The sequence below is a fragment of the Octopus bimaculoides genome, chromosome 19, assembly GCF_046866305.1.
Source record: "Octopus bimaculoides isolate indiv1 chromosome 19, ASM4686630v1, whole genome shotgun sequence".
NCBI classification, from domain to species: domain Eukaryota; kingdom Metazoa; phylum Mollusca; class Cephalopoda; order Octopoda; family Octopodidae; genus Octopus; species Octopus bimaculoides.
Genome location: NC_142946.1, coordinates 53842309 through 53862308, shown reverse-complemented (window position 1 = coordinate 53862308; position 20000 = coordinate 53842309). Strand labels below are relative to the sequence as shown.

General features: G+C 38.4%; 1 long non-coding RNA gene across 1 annotated transcript in view; it reads left to right on the top strand.

Moving 5' to 3' along the window:
* Positions 1–20000, top strand: part of LOC106875402 (uncharacterized) — a 306368-nt gene that overhangs the window by 136829 nt on the left and 149539 nt on the right. The window lies entirely within an intron of this gene.

Below are 20000 nucleotides of genomic sequence, written 5' to 3'. Positions count from 1 at the left end.
CAATCATTGCTACACACGCAGACATGCATACACACATGTATATACACACAAATATATGCAGATTATGTACACAATCACACCTAAATACAGACACATACACACATATGCACACGCGTATATGTCGGTAATGTATCAGTGATATAAAAAGCCACCTCGTATCTCCCGTGTCTTGTTTGCTTGCTGTCTTTTTTTCTTTCACGTCCTAAGAATGGAGAAAGAGAGAGCAGTGGTTGCACTGAGAGAGAGAGAGAGAGAGAGAGAGAGAGAGAGAAAGGGAGAGAGAGAGAGAGAGAGAGTGAGAGAGAGAGAGAGAGAGAGAGAGAGAGAGAAATGAGAAATGAGAAAGTATTGAAAAGAGGGGCGGATTAGATAAACAGGTGAGAACATGGGAAATTACCAAAGAGAGAAGGGGAGAGGGAAAAGAGGGAGAGAGAGAGAGGGGGGAAAGAGAGAGAGAGAGATAGGGAGGAGGGAGAAAATGGGAAATAGCCAGTAATCAGCTAGAAAGCGAGTCAAACAGTCACGTTAGCAGATATTGAAACTTAGTGTTCGAAAAAGACTTAGTATCACTCACCCTATCTCTTGTCCTCTTCCCCCCCCTCTCTCTCTCTCTCTCTCTCCTTATATATATTCTGTATATATATATATATATATATATATATATATATATATATATATATGCGTGCCTGTGTATGTATGTGTAAGCGGTAATTTTAAAACTGTCTGGCAGCAGTATTCAAAATTCAATAAAATCTTATAAGAACCACCACAGATGCTGATTTCCAGTCGTTTATGTAGACAAATCTCACTACTGTCTTCAGGGATTGAACACATAAATCTTGTAAAAGTTGGCGAGGCACCAGGATTCTTCGTTGTTCATAAATTATTTTAGTGCTTATTCTATTTTTTCTTTAGCGATGGAGAGCATGTGTTCATAAAAAATTCCGGTGAATGACCGAGTTGCGATGATCTTAAGAATTGAATTTGATAAACTATTACATTTATTTTGTTGTCGTTGTCATTGTTATTTTCGTCCTTGTAGTTTTTCCTATCCTCTTAAATTTTTCACCATTATTTTTATATTCTCGACCTGTCAGTGAAAATATTGTATATAAAGACAGTGTTTGCATCTACCTGCTAGATACAGCGTTGGTTAAAAATCTATAGGTATATTCTGTAGTCTAATAGGGCCATTTTCATGAAAGCTCAACCAAAACAGATTTTGTCAAAAAATTTTAGAAGGTCCAGGAGAACCACTATTTACGATATGTTGAAACGATTCATTTTCGATCTGATGTCGATATTGGGATAATTTCTTCCAGATCAGAAAATATTTGTCTAGAAAATGTCATATCCATTTTTGCTATTCACGTCACACCAGGTAACTGAGGATCATGACCACAGATATTGTTGTCGAGCAAACTCAGCATGTTTTTGAAATTCCAAGGTCAGTATAGCTAAACTTAACGAAGCCTTTTAGGCTGCTCTGGACGAATTCAGAGGAATTTTGTTGTTAATAATTTCCGGTGAAAAAAATTATTTTGTGCGATGACACGCTTCAAACAATTCAACATACACCCAGGTAATTTTTTTCTTTAGTTCTTGCTTGGGTAGTCAAACCTTGAATCGATAAAATTCTTGTAAATGTTCAAAATTTACAGCTTAGACGTTTCATCATTTGTCTCTGACTGTCATGTACGTCACGCGAGAATGGTTCAATATAACATTAATATAAAGCAACTGCTAATGCATCAGTAATTTATTAAGTGAATTAACTGCTATGAATACATTACATATGCAAATTAATCTGTCCATTTTTCATAATCCCCCAAGTAATTCTGGGTTCATATGGGGTATCTTTGTCAACAGTGAGAGAAGGTTACTCAGGGGTGAAATCTCGACTACAGGATTGCAACTAAACTAATCTAAGTGAATTCTCTTTCTATTTTCTGTTCACAAAGATGCTGTAAAGAAAGTTAAGATTTTTACATTTGTTCATATATATATTTATATATACATAAATGTCGAACGATGAAAATGAGTGCACAACACCGCATTGGTGGATATAATTTTTTTTTATTTGTGAATTAAAGCTACCATTGGTTTACGTGCTGAGAAAAGTAGGAAAACATCCTAGTGTCTTAGCAATTTTTCAAGCCGATCACATGGAGAAATGTGTTCGCCTCCATTTTGGAAAACATAATCGCGTTTAGTTCGCAGGGATCCTCGCGAATTCATGTGAATAAGACAATGAACCAAAGGATGTTACTCTTGGGTGGCATCTTTTGAATGTTTGTCTCTCTTGGATTTGTCTTTTGGGAAAATTGTTGCGTGGTCAATTTGTTTGCATTATTTTGTTCTTGTTCTGGGTGCAGTGTTCTTATACTTGTGTGTTGAGGTAGTTCGTTATTGGGGAATATTTCTCCTGCGTGTGGAGTTTGTGCATTCAGATTTCACGTTCAGAAAAGGGGCTAACCTGGTGGGTTTACCGTTACAGATGGTTGTTCTTCTTTGAAGTATTTGAGTGTAAAATATTACTTGTGTATGCAGGGAAAAAAGGTTTCATCCCTAATGTTTATCTGCTGATTGCATGTAAAATTTTTCATTAATAGAAAGTTCACATTTTTCATTGATACAAAGTTCACATTTGGTACTCCGTCCCCTGTATTTCATGTTCTATGGACACGAATGTGATGTACCTTTTGAGCTATGCTCGTGCCTTGCAAACATTTTGACAAATGGAATATGTTGAGGACTCAGTTTGCTTGAGTGCTCTGTGGCTTATTTACTATGTTTTCTTGAGTAGACGGCAAGGCCTGCTTTACTTCACGCCACAAAACCACAATAAGTGATAAGGTTTCCATTTAGAGGAGCAACGTTTTGCCTACGCCATGAATCTGTTCAACTCTTTTTTGCTCAATTGTCGCGCTTTTGGTGCAGAAAGAAAAGCGTGTCATCTGTTAGGTTCCAAGAAGAAGAAAAAGAATAATAATAATAATAATAATAATAATAATAATAATAATAATAATAATAATAATAATAATAAGAAGAAGAAGAAGAAGAAGAAGAAGAAGAAGAAGAAGAAGAAAAAGAAGAAGAGTGGACTGGAGCAACGTAAAATAAAGTATCTTGCTCAAGGACACAACGCGTCGCCGGGAATTGAACGCGCCTATATATATGTATATATATATGTATATATATATATATATATATATATATATATATATATATATATAGAGAGAGAGAGAGAGAGAGAGAGAAAGAGTACATTAAGTAGAAACCGATTGTTTTTAAGGATGATAATTTGTGAGTTTGTTGTCAGCTTGACTGGAAGCTGTAAACTCGGTCTCCATGGCAGAGAATGAAATGATGTAAGTAGTAGTAGCAGCAGCAGCAGCAGCAGCAGCAGTAGCAGTAACAGCAGCAACAGGAGCTTGAGCAGACATAATCAATAATTACAAATAACGCTATGACACAACACTGCAACTGTTGCTGCTGCTGTTCTTAAAGTCGTTGCTACAGCAGCTGCTTGTAACGGACCGTCACAACAACCATCGTGACCACACTAGCTAGCACCGCAACAACCATTGTGACCACACTAGCTAGCACCGCAACAACCATCGTTACTAACATTACCACCACCATTACCATTAACGTCGCCGCTAACATCACCTCCATCACGACCACCGTCATCACCGCAATTACAACCACCGCCACCATCAGCACTATTACCACAACCATTACCAGAAGAACCACAAACATACCACCAATACAAGCACCATCGTAACTACACCCATCATTATTACCGCTACCATCACCACCATTGCTATATGCTTCACGACAACACCACAACTGCATCCACAGTCACAACCATCATCACCACCATCACCACCACTACCACCACCAATACCTCCATCGTCACATCCTTCACAACTGCATTATAATCAGAACCACCATCACCGCTGCCATCACAACCGCACCCATCAGCGCTACAAAACCACGATCACCTGCATCGCACCACAACTATCACAACTACACACCTACAACAGTCATCACTATAACAGTCGCAGCCGCATCACAACCTCAACCACAAGCGGAAAGCAGTCGCCAGCCATTTTTCCGTCACAGATTTTGAAGAACGTAACATCTACAAAAGCAAACAGAAATACAAATTAATTAATTTTACTCTGTGAGTAAGTGAGGAGTGCAAAGAAATTTATCTTACCCTGAAGGAGAAACTGAAGAGTTAAACGCTTCGGACAGTAATACTTCACCAAGAGAGGAAAAAACAGAAGAAAATCTTTTTTATCCCTACTTGTCTGTCTTTCAGTTTCCGTCCACCAAATCCAATCACAAAGCTTTGGACGGCCCGAGGCTATAGTAGAAGACACTTCCCCAAGGTGCAATGTAGTGGGACTGAACCCGGAACCATGTGGTTAGTAAGCAAGCTCTCGCCACACTGCCACGACTGCACATATATATATATATATATATATATATATATATATATATATATATATATATATATACACACACACACACACACACACACACATATATATATATGATATAAATTTCGTGGGTAAGGCCGGAAAAATGCGAAATAAATCACGACAAATCCATTGTAATATATATATATATCTCTGTGTGTCGTGTGTGTGTGTGTGTGTGTGTGTGTGTGTGTGTGTGTGTGTACAGCAGAACGACAAAAGAATAACAGCAAAAAACATTCTCCACAACAAAACAGCGATAACAATATAATTATCATCATCATCATCATTATCATCATCAACAACAACTACATTATCATCATCATCATTGTGTAAGATCCTGCGATAAATCGATGTGGTATCAGATGAACCAGAAAAGAGAGCAATTTCATTTCGTCACGTGACGTCTATTCCATTTCTTCCAGTCCGCCATTATCTAGTCATACAACATACATTTCTTCCATGTAGCATACATCTTTCGATTAGTTAAGCCACAACTCAGACTTTACGGAGATACACTGACAAAACGGATCTCGTTAGATCATATACTGGTGGGTTGCTTAGCAACGCTGATAAAGCTCGAAATCAAGAATTAATTAGGGATGCCAATCAGAATATGCAATTATCAGCTAATCAACATACCTGTGTCATATGCTGATATATATATATATATATATATATATATATATATATATATATACATGTATATAAAAGTGAGTTTAGAGGGATATGTTATTCGAGAGGATACCAAATTAGCTTTCAGTTAATTTCCAGATAACAGCTAACCACTTCAATCAGTATTTAGCGTCCATGACTACAATTTGTTGCTAGTCACTCCATGAATTCTTCCAACGGTTAATTCCGTGTACGCTTCGCTGGACTGTAAAAATTGTCTGCGTATATATTATTGTTAATAATAAAGGGTATGGAGACTTGTACATCCACAAAATTTATTTTATATTCTTATACAGCATATTGCAATGCCCTACACGTGTTTCCACTGAAGCGACTACTCACTGTTGCAAATTCAACCTTGCATTATTGTCGGTGCAGCTTCACCGACAATAATGCAAGATATCAAAGAAACTTTAATATCTTGAATTAATCTGTGCTGACGATGCTCAATAAAGCCGAAATGGGACTAGTGTTTGTACTCTCTTCTAAAAGGAGGGATCGTTTTGTATTTTCTAGCTTGTGGAAAGTACATTTCATACCTTCTATCTAACAGACAGCAATGTGTATACTCCTTGACTAACAAAAAATATGATTTGTTACCTCTCACTCAAAGTGGATGCTGTTTGAATTCTTTGACTTATACAGAGTACTAATTATACACCCTGGCTTACAGAGAGAACTGTTTATATCACCTGAATCACAGGTAGTACAGTTTGTACACTCCAGCTTTCTCCAAACAGGAAAGTGTCTCTCCGACTACATTCCACAATATACCGGTCTTCTAAACTTCATTACGAAGTGCCTCACAGTGAAATGGAACCCGTAACCACGTAGTTGTGAATAGAACTTCTTAATCACCAAACCATATTTGCAGTCGATGGATTTCATCCATCTGAAGGCGGCGAGCTGTCAGAATTGTTAGCACGCTGGGCAAAATGCTTAACGTTCTGGTTTCAAATCACGCCGAATCTGACTTTGCCTTTCATCCTTTTGGGATCAATAAAATAAGTACACGTTAAGCATTGGGGTCGATGTAATCGACATACCGTCTCCCCTGAAATTTCTGGCCTTGCGCTAAAATTTGAAACCAACATTCTTTTCTGCTCTAAGCACAAGGCCCGAAATTTTGGGGGAGGGGGCCAGTCGATTAGATTAAGTACCAGTGCGCAACTGGTACTTAATTTATCGACCTCGAAAGGATGAAAGGTAAAGTCGACCTCGGCCGAATTTGAACTCAGAACATAAAAACAGACGAAATACCGCTAAGCATTTCGCCCGGCGTGCTAATGTTTCTGCCAGCTCGCCACCTTAATTTGAAACCAATATTAGAGTGGTTCTTAAGGCGGCGAGCTGGCGGAACCGTTAGCAGGCCGGGCAAAATGTTTAGCGGCATTTCGTCCGTCTCGAGGTTCTGAGTTCCAATTTCACCGAGGTTGGTTTTACCTTTCACCCTTTCAGAGTCGATAGAATAAGCACCCGTTGAGCAAGGGAGTCGATCTAACCTAATCGATCAATCCCTTCCCCAGAATTTGTGGCCTTGTGTCAAGATTTGAAAATGATATTTGGTCCATCTACTTCTCTTCCTCCCATTCCCCGCTATCAGCAATTACTGCCCCTGAGGAAGATCAGGTGCAAAACACGTTTGCCGTCATAGAAACAGATATAAGCAGATGTAAAAAGATGCAGGATTTCCATCTATTTTACAGACTTTTTAAAGGCAAACTATTCAAGCATGCCGCGTTAAAGATGCATACAGAAACATACACATAACACACACACACATGCACACGCGCGCGTGCAAGTACACACAATTATGTCAATGGAGACATGATGTTATACTATCGCTCAAGGGCAAAAATCATTTCTTTTTTCTTATTTTGTTTTCTTATTTATTTATTTATTTTTTTGCACAAAGGGAAAACCGAATAATGGGAAAAGAAGAGAATAGGGAAAGGGAAGAGAAAAGGGATAAAATTGACAAGGGAGCAAGTTCGATAGATAGATTAGTAAGGTCTGCACCTAATGAAGGGAGCTATGAAAAGCGAGTTTGGGGTCAGGTTGTCTTGATCTCCTAACAGGTAAAGTTAAAGGCTGCAGCAAGCAGCTACAAAATTTACCAAATCTGCCTGTGTGAATATATGTGCAACAATTTGCTAGAAACTATCATAGCAACAGCTGGCTGCAAGAATGTGCAGCTAGGCGTGCAAACCGCTATGTACAAGTACATGTATATGTATACATACATACGTATGTATGCATATGTGTGTATGTATGTGTATAAAGATATTGTCGCTTTCGGGGCTGTATGCCTATGACATCTATGTGTATGTATGTAAGCGAGTATGAGTGTGCCTTTTGGCTAAGATCAAAGTGTAGTATATATATATATGTATATATATGTATATATATATATATATATAAAGATATATATATATATATGTATGCGTATATATATATATATATGTGTGTGTGTGAACGTATATATATATATATATATATATATATATGTTGTTGTACTTGGGGATGGTCATATTGCCAGTTTAGCCAATATATATATATATATATATATATATATATATATATATATATATATATATATATATATATATATATATATATATATATATATATATATATATGTATGTATATATATATATGTGTATGTGTGTGTGTGTGTGTGTGAGTGTGTGTCCGTCCATAACTGGGTTAATGCTCCTATTTTCCTTACGCGGGAGATGGAATGTGGACAGGAGAAATGTTTCTATGTTACGATAAATTGCTAGAATGTTTACTATTCAGACCGGAACTCGTAAATGAGTAAAAGAGTAAAAGAATGAAGTGTATCATAAATGATATCTCTGTCTTCCTTGTTCCAACCAATGAGTCCTTTATACGCACACATACATGCACGCACGCACGCAACGCACGCACACACACATGCGCACATACACACACACACATGCGCACGCGCGCACACATACACACACGCACACACATGTATATATATACTCTTTTACTTGTTCCAGTCATTTGACTGCGGCCATGCTGGAGCACCGCCTTTAGTCGAGCGAATCGACCCCAGGACATGTCAAGCGATGGTGGAGGGACAAACACACACACACACACACACACACACACACACACACACACACACACACACACACACACACACACACATACATAGATACATGTATACGACGAGCTTCTTTCAGTTTCCGTGGGAATCTGGTGTATTAATAATTTTTCCGCGAGCGAATCTGAATTTTGATTCGTGAAAGTACTGGTGACGTCTTGTTTTTCCGGTGGTCAAGCTTATCGTTCTGGTTGGTTGATTCTCTTAAAGGGTCATTATGTAAGTGTAAGATCCAAGGGTCTGGGTGAAGGCAGTTAGTAAGCTTCGAATAGTCCATACATGTGTGTATGTATGTGTGAGAGAGAGAGAAAAAGAGAGGGGGAAGAGATAGAGAAAAGGAAAAGAAGAGAGATAGAGATAGAGAGAGAGGTGACATGAAGACAATGAAAAATGTAATAACAGATAAAGACATACAATGTATATATAATAACTGTTTCTAACAGGACCTGAAAGTTAGGGTGTGTGCAGATTCGTTGATTAAATTGACTAAGCCCCCTTTCTCCAACTTTCACGTTCTGTTTCTTCCAGTACTTAATTAATACTTTATTTTGTCAACTGCGGAAGGATGAAAGGTAAAATTGATCTCGCCGAGATGTGAACTCGGGGCGTAAAGAACCGTCTCTAAATGCCGTAATATTTTTTGTCCGACGCTCGAGCGATTGCGCCAGGACACCGAATAATAGTTTTAAATTTAGGCTGAAGGGAACTTGTTTTGAGGGAAGGGTGGTAGTCGATTACATCGACTCCAGTACTTGACTGCTACTTTATTTTATCGACCCCGAAAAGATGAAAGGTAAAGTTGACCTCGGTGTAATTTGAACTCAGAACGTTAAGATGCGGACGAAATGCCGCTAAGCTTTTGTTCCGACGCTTTAACGATTATTCTAATCCGCCATCTTTATCTTCTATCAAATTGTTTTCTTTCATTTTTTTCTTTGTAATTTCGGCACAAGGCCAGTAATTTCGAGGGGAGGAGACATAGTTTGGCCTCCTATCCCCATGGCCTTCGTCAATCCTTTGGTGCATTGAATGTACAGAAGATGCCTGGCGGTAATCAACGCTAATGATGGTCGCATGAGATATTGAATTCATCTCTTTGGATCTAAGACACCCCGTCATCACGTGACACCATGTGACGTCAAATATGTTTTAGGAAATGACGCTTTAACATTAGGAAAGAACGATTTCTTGATTAGCACTCTTCAATCAAAGCTATGGCAGCCTGTTAACAAACCAGTTTCTCTTTCGTATGTGTGCAATGTTTCTTTTGTGGTTCAGTATATATATATATATATATATATATATATATATATATATATATATACATATATATATATATATATATATATATATATATATATATATATATATATATATATATGTACATACATATGAAAGGGGTTAATGAAATTTTCCGTGAACTCAACACTTTTCTTTCGAGATAAATCCTGCAATATAGTTTTAAGTAGACTCGTTATATTTTCTCAAAGAAAGGCCCTCCAATCAATGCAAATATTTTACCTGCATCTAATCTCTTCGCCCTCAAATTTAATTCTACTTCTCACAACAAAATACCTTTCTCTTAAATAACACTTTACCTCTGTTAACCACTTTCCTCGAAACGAAACTAGTTCCCTCAAACCGAAGAAGAAAAACAAAACCTCAAAGAAAAACCACAACAAAAAAAAAAGAAGAAAAAAACGAACAAAAACAAAACGAACCCTTTTATCCGATAAAAGCCAGCCCTTTCACTCAGTATTATCCTTTTCTCCATCTAACCCCATTTCTTTCGTTAAAAAGGTCCTCTTTCTTAAAAAAACAAATTACACTAAATAAATAAAACTATAAAGCGCCCTTTGTGTATCATAAAAATAATGGCTTCATTGAGGACAGAAAAAAAGTCATTTTTCGTGTTTTTTTGAGAGACCTAAAACCGACGGCTTTTTTTATTTTTTTTATTTACTCCATCACCTGTTTCATGTAGCATTTGATAGGTGCTTGTTGTGCATGTGATTCATGTTGCTGATGATGTCTATTGTGCTGTTGTTATTAGGTCATGTGGCTGACGCTGTTGTTCTTCATGTTGTTGTCACTGTTGTTCGTATTGTTGTTTGTGTTGCTTGAGCAGTTGTTGTTGCTGACGATGATGCTGATGATGTTGTTGCTAACGTCATTTGTGTTTTTATTAGTTTTTGTTATTGGTGTTGTTGTTTATGTTGTTGATGCTATCGTTATCATCTTCGTTGTTGATGTCATTGCTCCTATGGTTTCTATCATCATCACCACCACCATCCTCCTCCTCCTCCTCCTCCTCCTCCTCCTCCTCCTCCTCCTCCTCCTCCTCCTTTGTTATTACTATTATTGCCGTCGTCGTCGTCGCCGATGATTTTTGTATTGCTGCTGTTGATGTTATTGCCATTGTAGTGTCTTTAGCTTTATTATTTTTTTTTGTTTTTAGTTGTTTGTATTGCTGTCGCTGTCTGCATTGCTGTTGGTGTTTATAATGCTGTTGTTACTGTTGTTGTTATTGTCATCATTTCTATCACACGTCGTCAGAGCCAGGAGTGGTTGGACACATTATATAAAACGATAGGAAGCTGGAGTGTGTCAACGTGCGACTTCATGCTTGCCAGTCGACTGGAATTTCCTCGATGGCTTCTGTGATGTCTGTAGGTGTAATGGTATGCAGCGGCAGAACCGTCCCAGATAGGGGAACAGTATTCAATAGTAAGTTTTTCCTAAGCTTCGTATCGGATACGTAATTGCTGGTTCTGAAAACGAAGCATATATATCTATGTATATATATATATGTACATATACATGTATATATATATATATACATATATATATATATATATATATATATATACATACACATATATATATATACATACACATATATATACATATGTATACATATATGCATAGTGAAACTATTAAAAGTGAAACTTTTAAACTATCAAAAATGAAACCATTAAATGTGAAACAATATAGGTACTTTTTGGTTATCTCACCCCCATTAAAAAATTGCCATTAAAAAATTGGGTTATCTCTCCACTAAAAAGTTGAGTTTATGTGGCGACAAGGGATTGGCTTAAAAAGGTTTGGATCCTTTTGATTCACCACATTACTGACGTTTGGCTTGCTCAGGGAGCATGGTATGACTTGTTATAAAAATGTTAATAAATTCAATCTTTTCAGTTTTCCGATTTATTTTTTCTTTCTGTTTTCATGTTTATTAATTTCCTTTTCATTTTTTTCTTTGTTTATTGAGAGTTAAACAATTTTTTTTAGTTGAGGAGATAACCAAAAGTACCGATATTTTTCATAAAACTGGTGAGATAACCCAATTTTTTAATGGGACTGAGATAACCAAAAAGTATCACAATATAAAAGCGAAACTATTGTATCACATTACAATAATACCGAAACAGTCTAAGAGATTGCTCCGGACTTGCATTAGGCAAGAAGTTGAAAATTATTTTGGTCCGTGACACGCCGTGAGTAAAATTTGAATGTAATCGGTTGGGTAGTTCTTGAGTTTTACTGATGCATACATACAGACACACAGACAGACACACATTCTCAGTTTTATATATATATTGAATCTCAATTATTTTGCTATACATACATACATACATACATACATACATACATACATACATACACACACACACACACACACACACACACACACACACACACACACACATATATATATATATATATATATATATATATATATATATATATATATAATTATTAGAAATAAAAGGGTAAAGGAATATTAATTTATTAATAAATTAATAATTAACAATTTTTACCAAGCACTTCGGTATGTAAACACCATTATCGGTAAAGAACTCATTTAAAAGTTCTTATAAATTTATAAACATAATTAAGGGATATGTGGTGAAGCAACTGTTGCTGATCCCTTAATTATGTTTATATATATATATATATATATATAAATATATATATTGTTAGATATATAGATATATATACACTCGCATATATACGAGATGCTTTAAAAATCCAACGAAGGAGCATTGATTCAAGGTTTGGAGAAGAGCTTTTTCTCTATTGGTGAGATAGTTGAAAAATAAAAACAGTAAAACACACACACACACACAACTTCTATCTCTATTCTTTTTTTGTTAGATTTTTCATTTTATTTTGTTTATTTTCTTTCGCTCCCTGTGTGTTTCCCCACCCCACCCCACCCCCACCCTGCTCTCGCTATCTTGCCCTTCCATATAATCCCCAGTTCCTTCACAGAAGCCGCACCGTCAACACTAAAGTCACTGGATATTCTTATCTCTTGCTGAGCAAAACGGTAAAAATATTGTCAGTCTATGAAGGTCTGTGCACATACATATAAACATATACATACATACATACATACATATATACATATATACATATATATATATATATATAGATATATTATTGTATCTACTACGTATGTGTGCGTTTCAGAGTGTCTTTTGCGTACGTGCTCGTCTGTGTTCCTCGGCCCTACCAAAACAGCAGCTGTGTTTTTCATCGGCTGTTGATAGCGTCTCTTCATCTTCAGGAAGGATAAAGGGGTGATGAGGCTAGAATATAAGCTACGCCTTTTTAAAACCCTATTTGACATATTTCACACTTATTTTATTGTATCTTTAAACATTTTCTTTTTTCGTTTTCACTTCCCTTTCTTGCCAATCCTATTAATCCAGTCTTCTTTTTACTGTCTTTGTTGTTTGTTTTTTGGGTGTTGTTTTTGGTCCTAGTGGTCTTTTGAAATATGTACCTTCAATGGCAGTTGTTGTTATTGATGTTTTGTTCCATATCAACTCTGTTGGAGTTGACTTATCCATCAAAGTCATCACAGTCGTGACCATCCCACCTTTTGTCACTGTTGGCACTCCGTCGGTTACGACGACGAGGGTTCCAGCTGCTCCAATCAACGGAACAGTCTGCATGTGAAACTAACGTGCAAGTGGCTGAGCACTCCACAGACACGTGTACCCTTAACGTAGTTCTCGGGGATCTTCAGCGTGACACAGAGTGTGACAAGGCTGACCCTTTGAATTACTGGTACAACGGAAACAAGAAGAAAGAGTGAGAGAAAGTTGTGGTGGAAGAGTACAGCAGGGTTCGCACCACAACCCCTCTGCCGGAGCTTCGTGGAGCTTTAGGTGTTTTCGCTCAATAAACACTCACAACGCCCGGTCTGGCAATCGAAACTGCGATCCTAGGATCCTAGGACCGCGAGTCCACTGCCCTAACCACTGGACCATTGCGCCTCCACTCCACCTTTTGTATATCTACGATATACATAGACCAAAGCGTTCTTCCTTCATCACTTTATTTTTAACGATAGGGTGTGGTTGAAAAAAAAATGGATTGACAACTATTTCTAGCATGTGGAAGCCCCTTGTCTGCTAATCTAATTAAGGATAGTGATTATAAATTAGCAGATTAATGACTGTTGAGTCTAAACGATATCTTCTAACTTTTATCTTTTACTTGTTTCAGTCACTGGACTGCAGCCATGCAGGGGCACTGTCTAAACCCACTGCAGTTCTTGTTTTTAAGCCTTGTACTTATTTTATCGTCAAGGTGGCGTAAACAAACCAACACCGGTTGTAGAATAGTGAGAGTGACAGGCACACATACACGCATATGACAGGCTTCCACACAGTTTCCGTCTACCAAATTTACTCATAAGTCATTGTCAGGCTCAGAAACGTTAGCACGCCGGGCGAAATGCTTACCGTATTTCGTCTGTCTTTACGTTTTCAGTTCAAATTCCGCCGAGGTCGACTTTGCTTTTCATCCTTTCGGGATCGATAAATTAAGCACCAGTACTAATCGACTGCCCCTCCCCCAAATGTTTCACGCCTTGTACCTAGAGTAGAAAAGAATATTTTACATCTTAGAAAAGTGTTCATAAAATACAAATGATAATATAAATTGTGATTTAAAAATTGCCTTTTTTTTTGTCCTCAGGACGTTTTTCCTGTATTTTTTTCTAGGGGTTTTGTCCTTGGTGGGGTTTTGTCCTACACCCTTTTAAACATGTGCACTTGCCTAACAAAAAATGAACTAGTCTACATCATAGAATGCAAGTGAAGCCGCAGGTGTTACATCAAAGTTTTCCTTCTCCAAGAGAGATGTCTGAACAAAGGCTAGTATCTGCTTACTCCCAGCTGTTGGATGGTCGTATGACTCTATAGATTCTTAAGCCATCCTTGGATGTCTTTAGCACAGTTCACTCATCAGGAAGCATTCAAATCCAGTACCTGCTTTGAGGATAACTTCCCCAACTAGTCTCAGTGGCCTGAGAAAAAAATAATCATACACACTACCTATGTATAAGATGAAATATTAAAAAAAACCTAACGTGGCCCTGCTTCCAACATGAAGTCGCTTCGGCCAGTATATACAATTATGTTGTCATATACAAGAGAATATATCAATTTTTTTTCTCCCAATTTTTTTTCTCCGTGTTTTTCTCCTTGTCTCCGTATTCTTTCTGTTGAAGAGCGTAGCTCGAAACGTCAAAGACTTTCCGTATTCCCGAGCGTCATACTAATATATACTTTTGTTATTTACACCACCTGTCCTCGTCTGTTGTTATTATTTGTATATTCTCCCAGAATATATCTATAGATTTTAGCCAACATTATATGTAATAAGCAGATATAAACAGCTTGACGGTATATAATATCTTCGTAGGTGAGTTTTAATCCTATGTTGAGATATCATTAGTGGTTCATTACGCTCGTTAATTATTTACAGAAATATTTCATATGAATTCCAGGTTTTAAGTAAATTACATAGAGCTATTCGCCAATTATAATGCATACCTGACATCTAACACTATTACGCACACACACATACACACACACGCATACACATATGCATACACAGACATATGTGTGTGTGTCTGTGTGTGGATGAGTGTACGCACACACACACACATTAACATAAGATATATATACATATATGAATACATGGACATATGTGTGTATATATTATATGGTGTATGTAGGTATGTATGTATGTATGTATGTATGTATGTATGCATGTATGTATGTATGTATGTATGCAACACATAGCAACCCCTCTACACACACACTCACACACACACATACACAAACACACACATGCACAGAGGGAGACATTCGCTCATAGACACACACAATCATGTAATTGTTTCCATAGATAAATATATAAAGTAAATAATAATAATAATAATAATAATAATAATAATAATAATAATAATAATAATAATAATCTTTCCACCTCACTCTTCACCCCCTCCTCATTTCTATATTTTCTCTTCTTCATCTGTAAATTGCTGTCAGGATGACACCCGTTCAGTAAATAACAAAAGGGGGTACATAGTTGGGTGTAAATGTGTGTGTGTATACGTATCTGTCGATGTGTGTGCATGCTTTTACATCTTTGTGTATGTGTGTGTGCGTGCGTGTGTGTGTGTGAATAGTTGTGGCTCTTTTTGTTTATATGAGTGTATTGTCTGTCTGTATGTGTATACATGTGTCCTCTTTAGCGTAAAGTACTTGTGCGTGCCTGTGAGAACGAGGCTTTGTGGATGTGTGTGTGTATGTGTTCGTCAGTGCGCGTCTGTGCATATGTGTATGTATATATATATATATATATATATATATATATATATATATATATATATATATATGTGTGTGTGTGTGTGTGTGTGTGTGTGTGTGTGTGTGTGTATGCGTGCCTGTGTTCTATGTATGTTTATGTACATTTATATGCATTTAATATATATACATATATATATATATGTGTGTGTGTGTGTGTGTGTGTGTGTGTGTGTGTGTGTATGTTTATGTGTGCGTGTGCGTGTGTGTGTGTATGTGTGTGAGTGCGTTTGAGTATTTTCACAGCCCCAACTTTTAACCATCGCATTCCACAGCCAATTGCTTTCTGTGTCACAGCCTCTCTTCTTACCATTCCGCCAACCCCGATCCGCCACCCTCGCTACCCGCGTCTACCATCAGTCTCTTGGCTTTACAACTCCCCACTTCTGCTCCCTCAACACCCTTTTCAGCTCTCGCTTCACCCATCCCTACACTGCTTCCACCCGACTCCACCTAGACTCTCTCCCACTCTCACTCATATCTTTAATTTTTAATCCTTTCTTTCTTTCTATCTTTCTTTCTTCCTTCCTTTCTTTCTTTCTTTCTTTCTTTCTTTCTTTCTTTCTGTCTGTTTGTCTGTCTATTTGTCTGTCTGTCCCCCCCCCCCTCTCTCTCTCTCTCTCTCTCTCTCTCTCTCTCTCTCTCTCTCTCTCTCTCTCCTCTTCCGAATCGGTTAACAGAACCTGACAAGCTAGGGGTTTGTAGGAAGCCTACGAAACTTTAAGTCGTAAGGGAGCCTGAATCAAATCGTTTTAAATAATAATACATGTAACTCCCTCTAAATGTGTTGAGCGCCTTTTTCTTTCATCTGTTCACTCATTCGCACATTCTTCCTCTCCCCTCCCATACCCATCTTCCCCCTCTCTTACATCCACCTTCCCCTTCTCCCTCCTCGTCAACACCCTCTCATAAGCTCATCCCACCACACCCCAACACACTTCTACTCTACCTTCCCACTCCACCCCATCCAATTCCTTACACCCACCACCCACCCCTACCTCTACCCCACCCCAAGCCTAACCCATTCTCCACCATGCCTTCCCCACCTCCCAACACCCTCACATCACACCACACCAATACCCTCGCATCACACCAAGCACACACTACAACTGACCAACTACTAACTCCCTTTCTCCCTTTCTCCCTTCCCCATTTTCACACTACATACGTCAAGATCACCAGCATTCTACCTCCCACACACAGCCCCTCGTTCCCGATCACCGTTTGTTATCTCCCCCTTTCTTAGCTCTCCTGAAATAAGAATTTCTAACTTCCGGTCAGTCATTGTTATGATCGGCCATTATTATGATTGACCGTTGACTGAACACTATTCAATTTTTTTTCTCCGTGTTTTTCTCCTTGTCTCCGTATTCTTTCTGTTGAAGAGCGTAGCTCGAAACGTCAAAGACTTTCCGTATTCCCGAGCGTCATACTAATATATACTTTTGTTATTTACACCACCTGTCCTCGTCTGTTGTTATTATTTGTATATTCTCCCATATATATATATATATATATATATATATATATATATATATATATATATATATATATATACATGTGTGTGTGTGTATATGGACGTGGCTGTGCGGTAAGAAGCTTTCTTCGCAACAACATTCCGGGTTCAGTCCTACTACGTGGCACCTTGGGCAAGTGTCTTCTACTATAGCATGCTACATATGGCGTAGTGGTTAAGAGCGCGGGCTACTAACTTTAAGATTCCGAGTTCGATTCCAGACAGTGAATAATAATAATAATAATAATAATGATTATAACATCGAAAAATACCTTAGGAATGAGAACCCAAGTTCCAAATTTCTCCAAGACACCTGATGACGGCTGGAGGGTATATCAGCCGAAACGTTGTGTTAACAACAAACAAGATGAGGACAAATATCCGTCAAATGTAAATAATGTAAATAATGTACATAATTCCTCATCTCTGAAATATAGAACTGTGTTATTTACACTCGTTACGCAATCTATGACTATTAGGCTGGGTGGGTTGAATGAGTGCGATGCATATTATGTGTGTGTTTGTGTGTGTGTGAGTGTGTGTGTGAGTGTTTGTGCAGTATCTTGTACATGCATCAGAGAAAGAGTGAATGCGTGTTGTGGAGAACAGAAGAGGACGGTAAAATGTGTTAACGCGTCTTTTGTGAAGAAGGCGTAAAGAGTATATGTGGATGGTAGATGGATAATGTGTGTAAGTGTGTGGTGTGTGTGTGTTTATGTGTGTGATGTGTGTGCGTGCGCGCGCGCGTGTCTAGACAAGTGGTAGTTTATCAATGTTGTGGGCTGTGAAGGGAGAAGGCAGCGATGCTAGTGAAAAGTCAACTCCGTTAATCTCAACTGTAGAAGGTTTTAATCGAAAAAAGAAAAGAAATCAATGATTGCTCACAGTGCAACCGTCAGGCAGGTGTTCCGTTGCATAAAGCCACACGGCAGACATTGAAAAGCAAATGAGTGTGACCAGGAGAATTTCAATGGAAGGTTACAGGTCGGAGTGACCTGGTGTTGCGTTAGATGTCTAAAACGTTTTCTCTGAAACGATCTGGCAATCCCTGACCATTTCCTATATTATACAATGAACTAAAAAGTAAGTAATGTTCTTAATAGCATTAGTGAACCGGTCAAAGAGAAAGAAATAGGAATTAGGCCAATGTATGCTGGTGTTGTTTTAGATGAAAGGACAAGTGTCGTAATAAGAACAGGTGGAAATACAGTCATGCGGAAAAGGATAAGAAATCTATGGACTAGAAGATCACACAGATTGGGGTTCCGTCTGAAGGAAGCGAGATGGGGCTCAAGGAAAATATGGGAAGTGGTGGAGTTAGAATAGAGGAGGTAAGTCGATTGGGTGCGAGATGTGGAAAAAAGGATTGTTGTTCGTTGTGAGACGGATATGAGACAGAAGGGTGAAGGTTCAACCAATAACACGGGTGCGACGGCGAGTAGCAGAATAGTTGATTCGGATGTTTGTGCTATGTGAAATAGTCTCAGTTACAAATGCGGCATAGGTAGCGTATCTAAAAATGGGATAGCATAAGTGAGGTTCGTCTTGGTGGTACACATGGACACACCATTGATTGCTTGTTGATGTCCCTAGAAAAGCAGAAGCAGTTAAGGGAGTAGACAATTTTAGTGGGGTAAAGGAGAGTAAGGGGTGTTGGGTTTCAGAGTAGTTCCATGGAGAAGGAAGAATTTTAGGGTTATGAGAGTTATGTAATGAAAGATGACAATGTAGGGAGTTTTGACATCCATCGAGAGAGGAAGCTGAGAGAATGCAGGGAGGGAGAAGAAACTGGAGAAGGATGCCTGGTTGGTGTCAGGGATGTGTATTGGAGGGGCTGGGAAGAGAGGGTTCGAGGTATGTGACAGTGAAGTCGAGGTATTTGGAGTTGTTACAGGCTCAGACTGTTTGGGAATGTTGCTCAATTTTCCGAGTTGGATCCTGTGTATCGTGTTCTTTTCTCTAAGGATCCGGTTGAGGTGACGGCTTGTGTTGGTCACCCACACGCTACATGGTCATGGAAGATGAGGAAGTATCTTGTAGAGAGACAGAGACTGATTGGAACACCGCTCTGACGATCCGAGCAATTTCCGATAAATGGCAAGAAGAAAAAAGCAAAAAAAAAAAAAAGAAAAAAACTGGTACACTGTCGGTTACAACAATAGGGGTTCCAGTTGATCCGATCAACGGAACAGCCTGCTCTCTATAGACACGCGTACCCATAATGCAGTTCTCAAAGAGATTCAGTGTAACACAAGGCTGGCCTTTTGAAATACAGGTACAGCACATTTTTGCCAGCTGAGTAAACTGGGGCACCTTGCTGAAGGACACAACGCCCTGCCGAGAATCGAACTCGCGGCCTCACGATCGTGAGCCGAGTATCCCCGGCCACTAAGTCACGTGTCTTCACATCAATGGTGGAAGCAGGGACGCGTTGCGGCGGGGCATGCCCCCGTACATGGCCTGACTTGACTGTGAAGTAATCTGAGGTGTTGGTCTCAAAGACTTTGGGA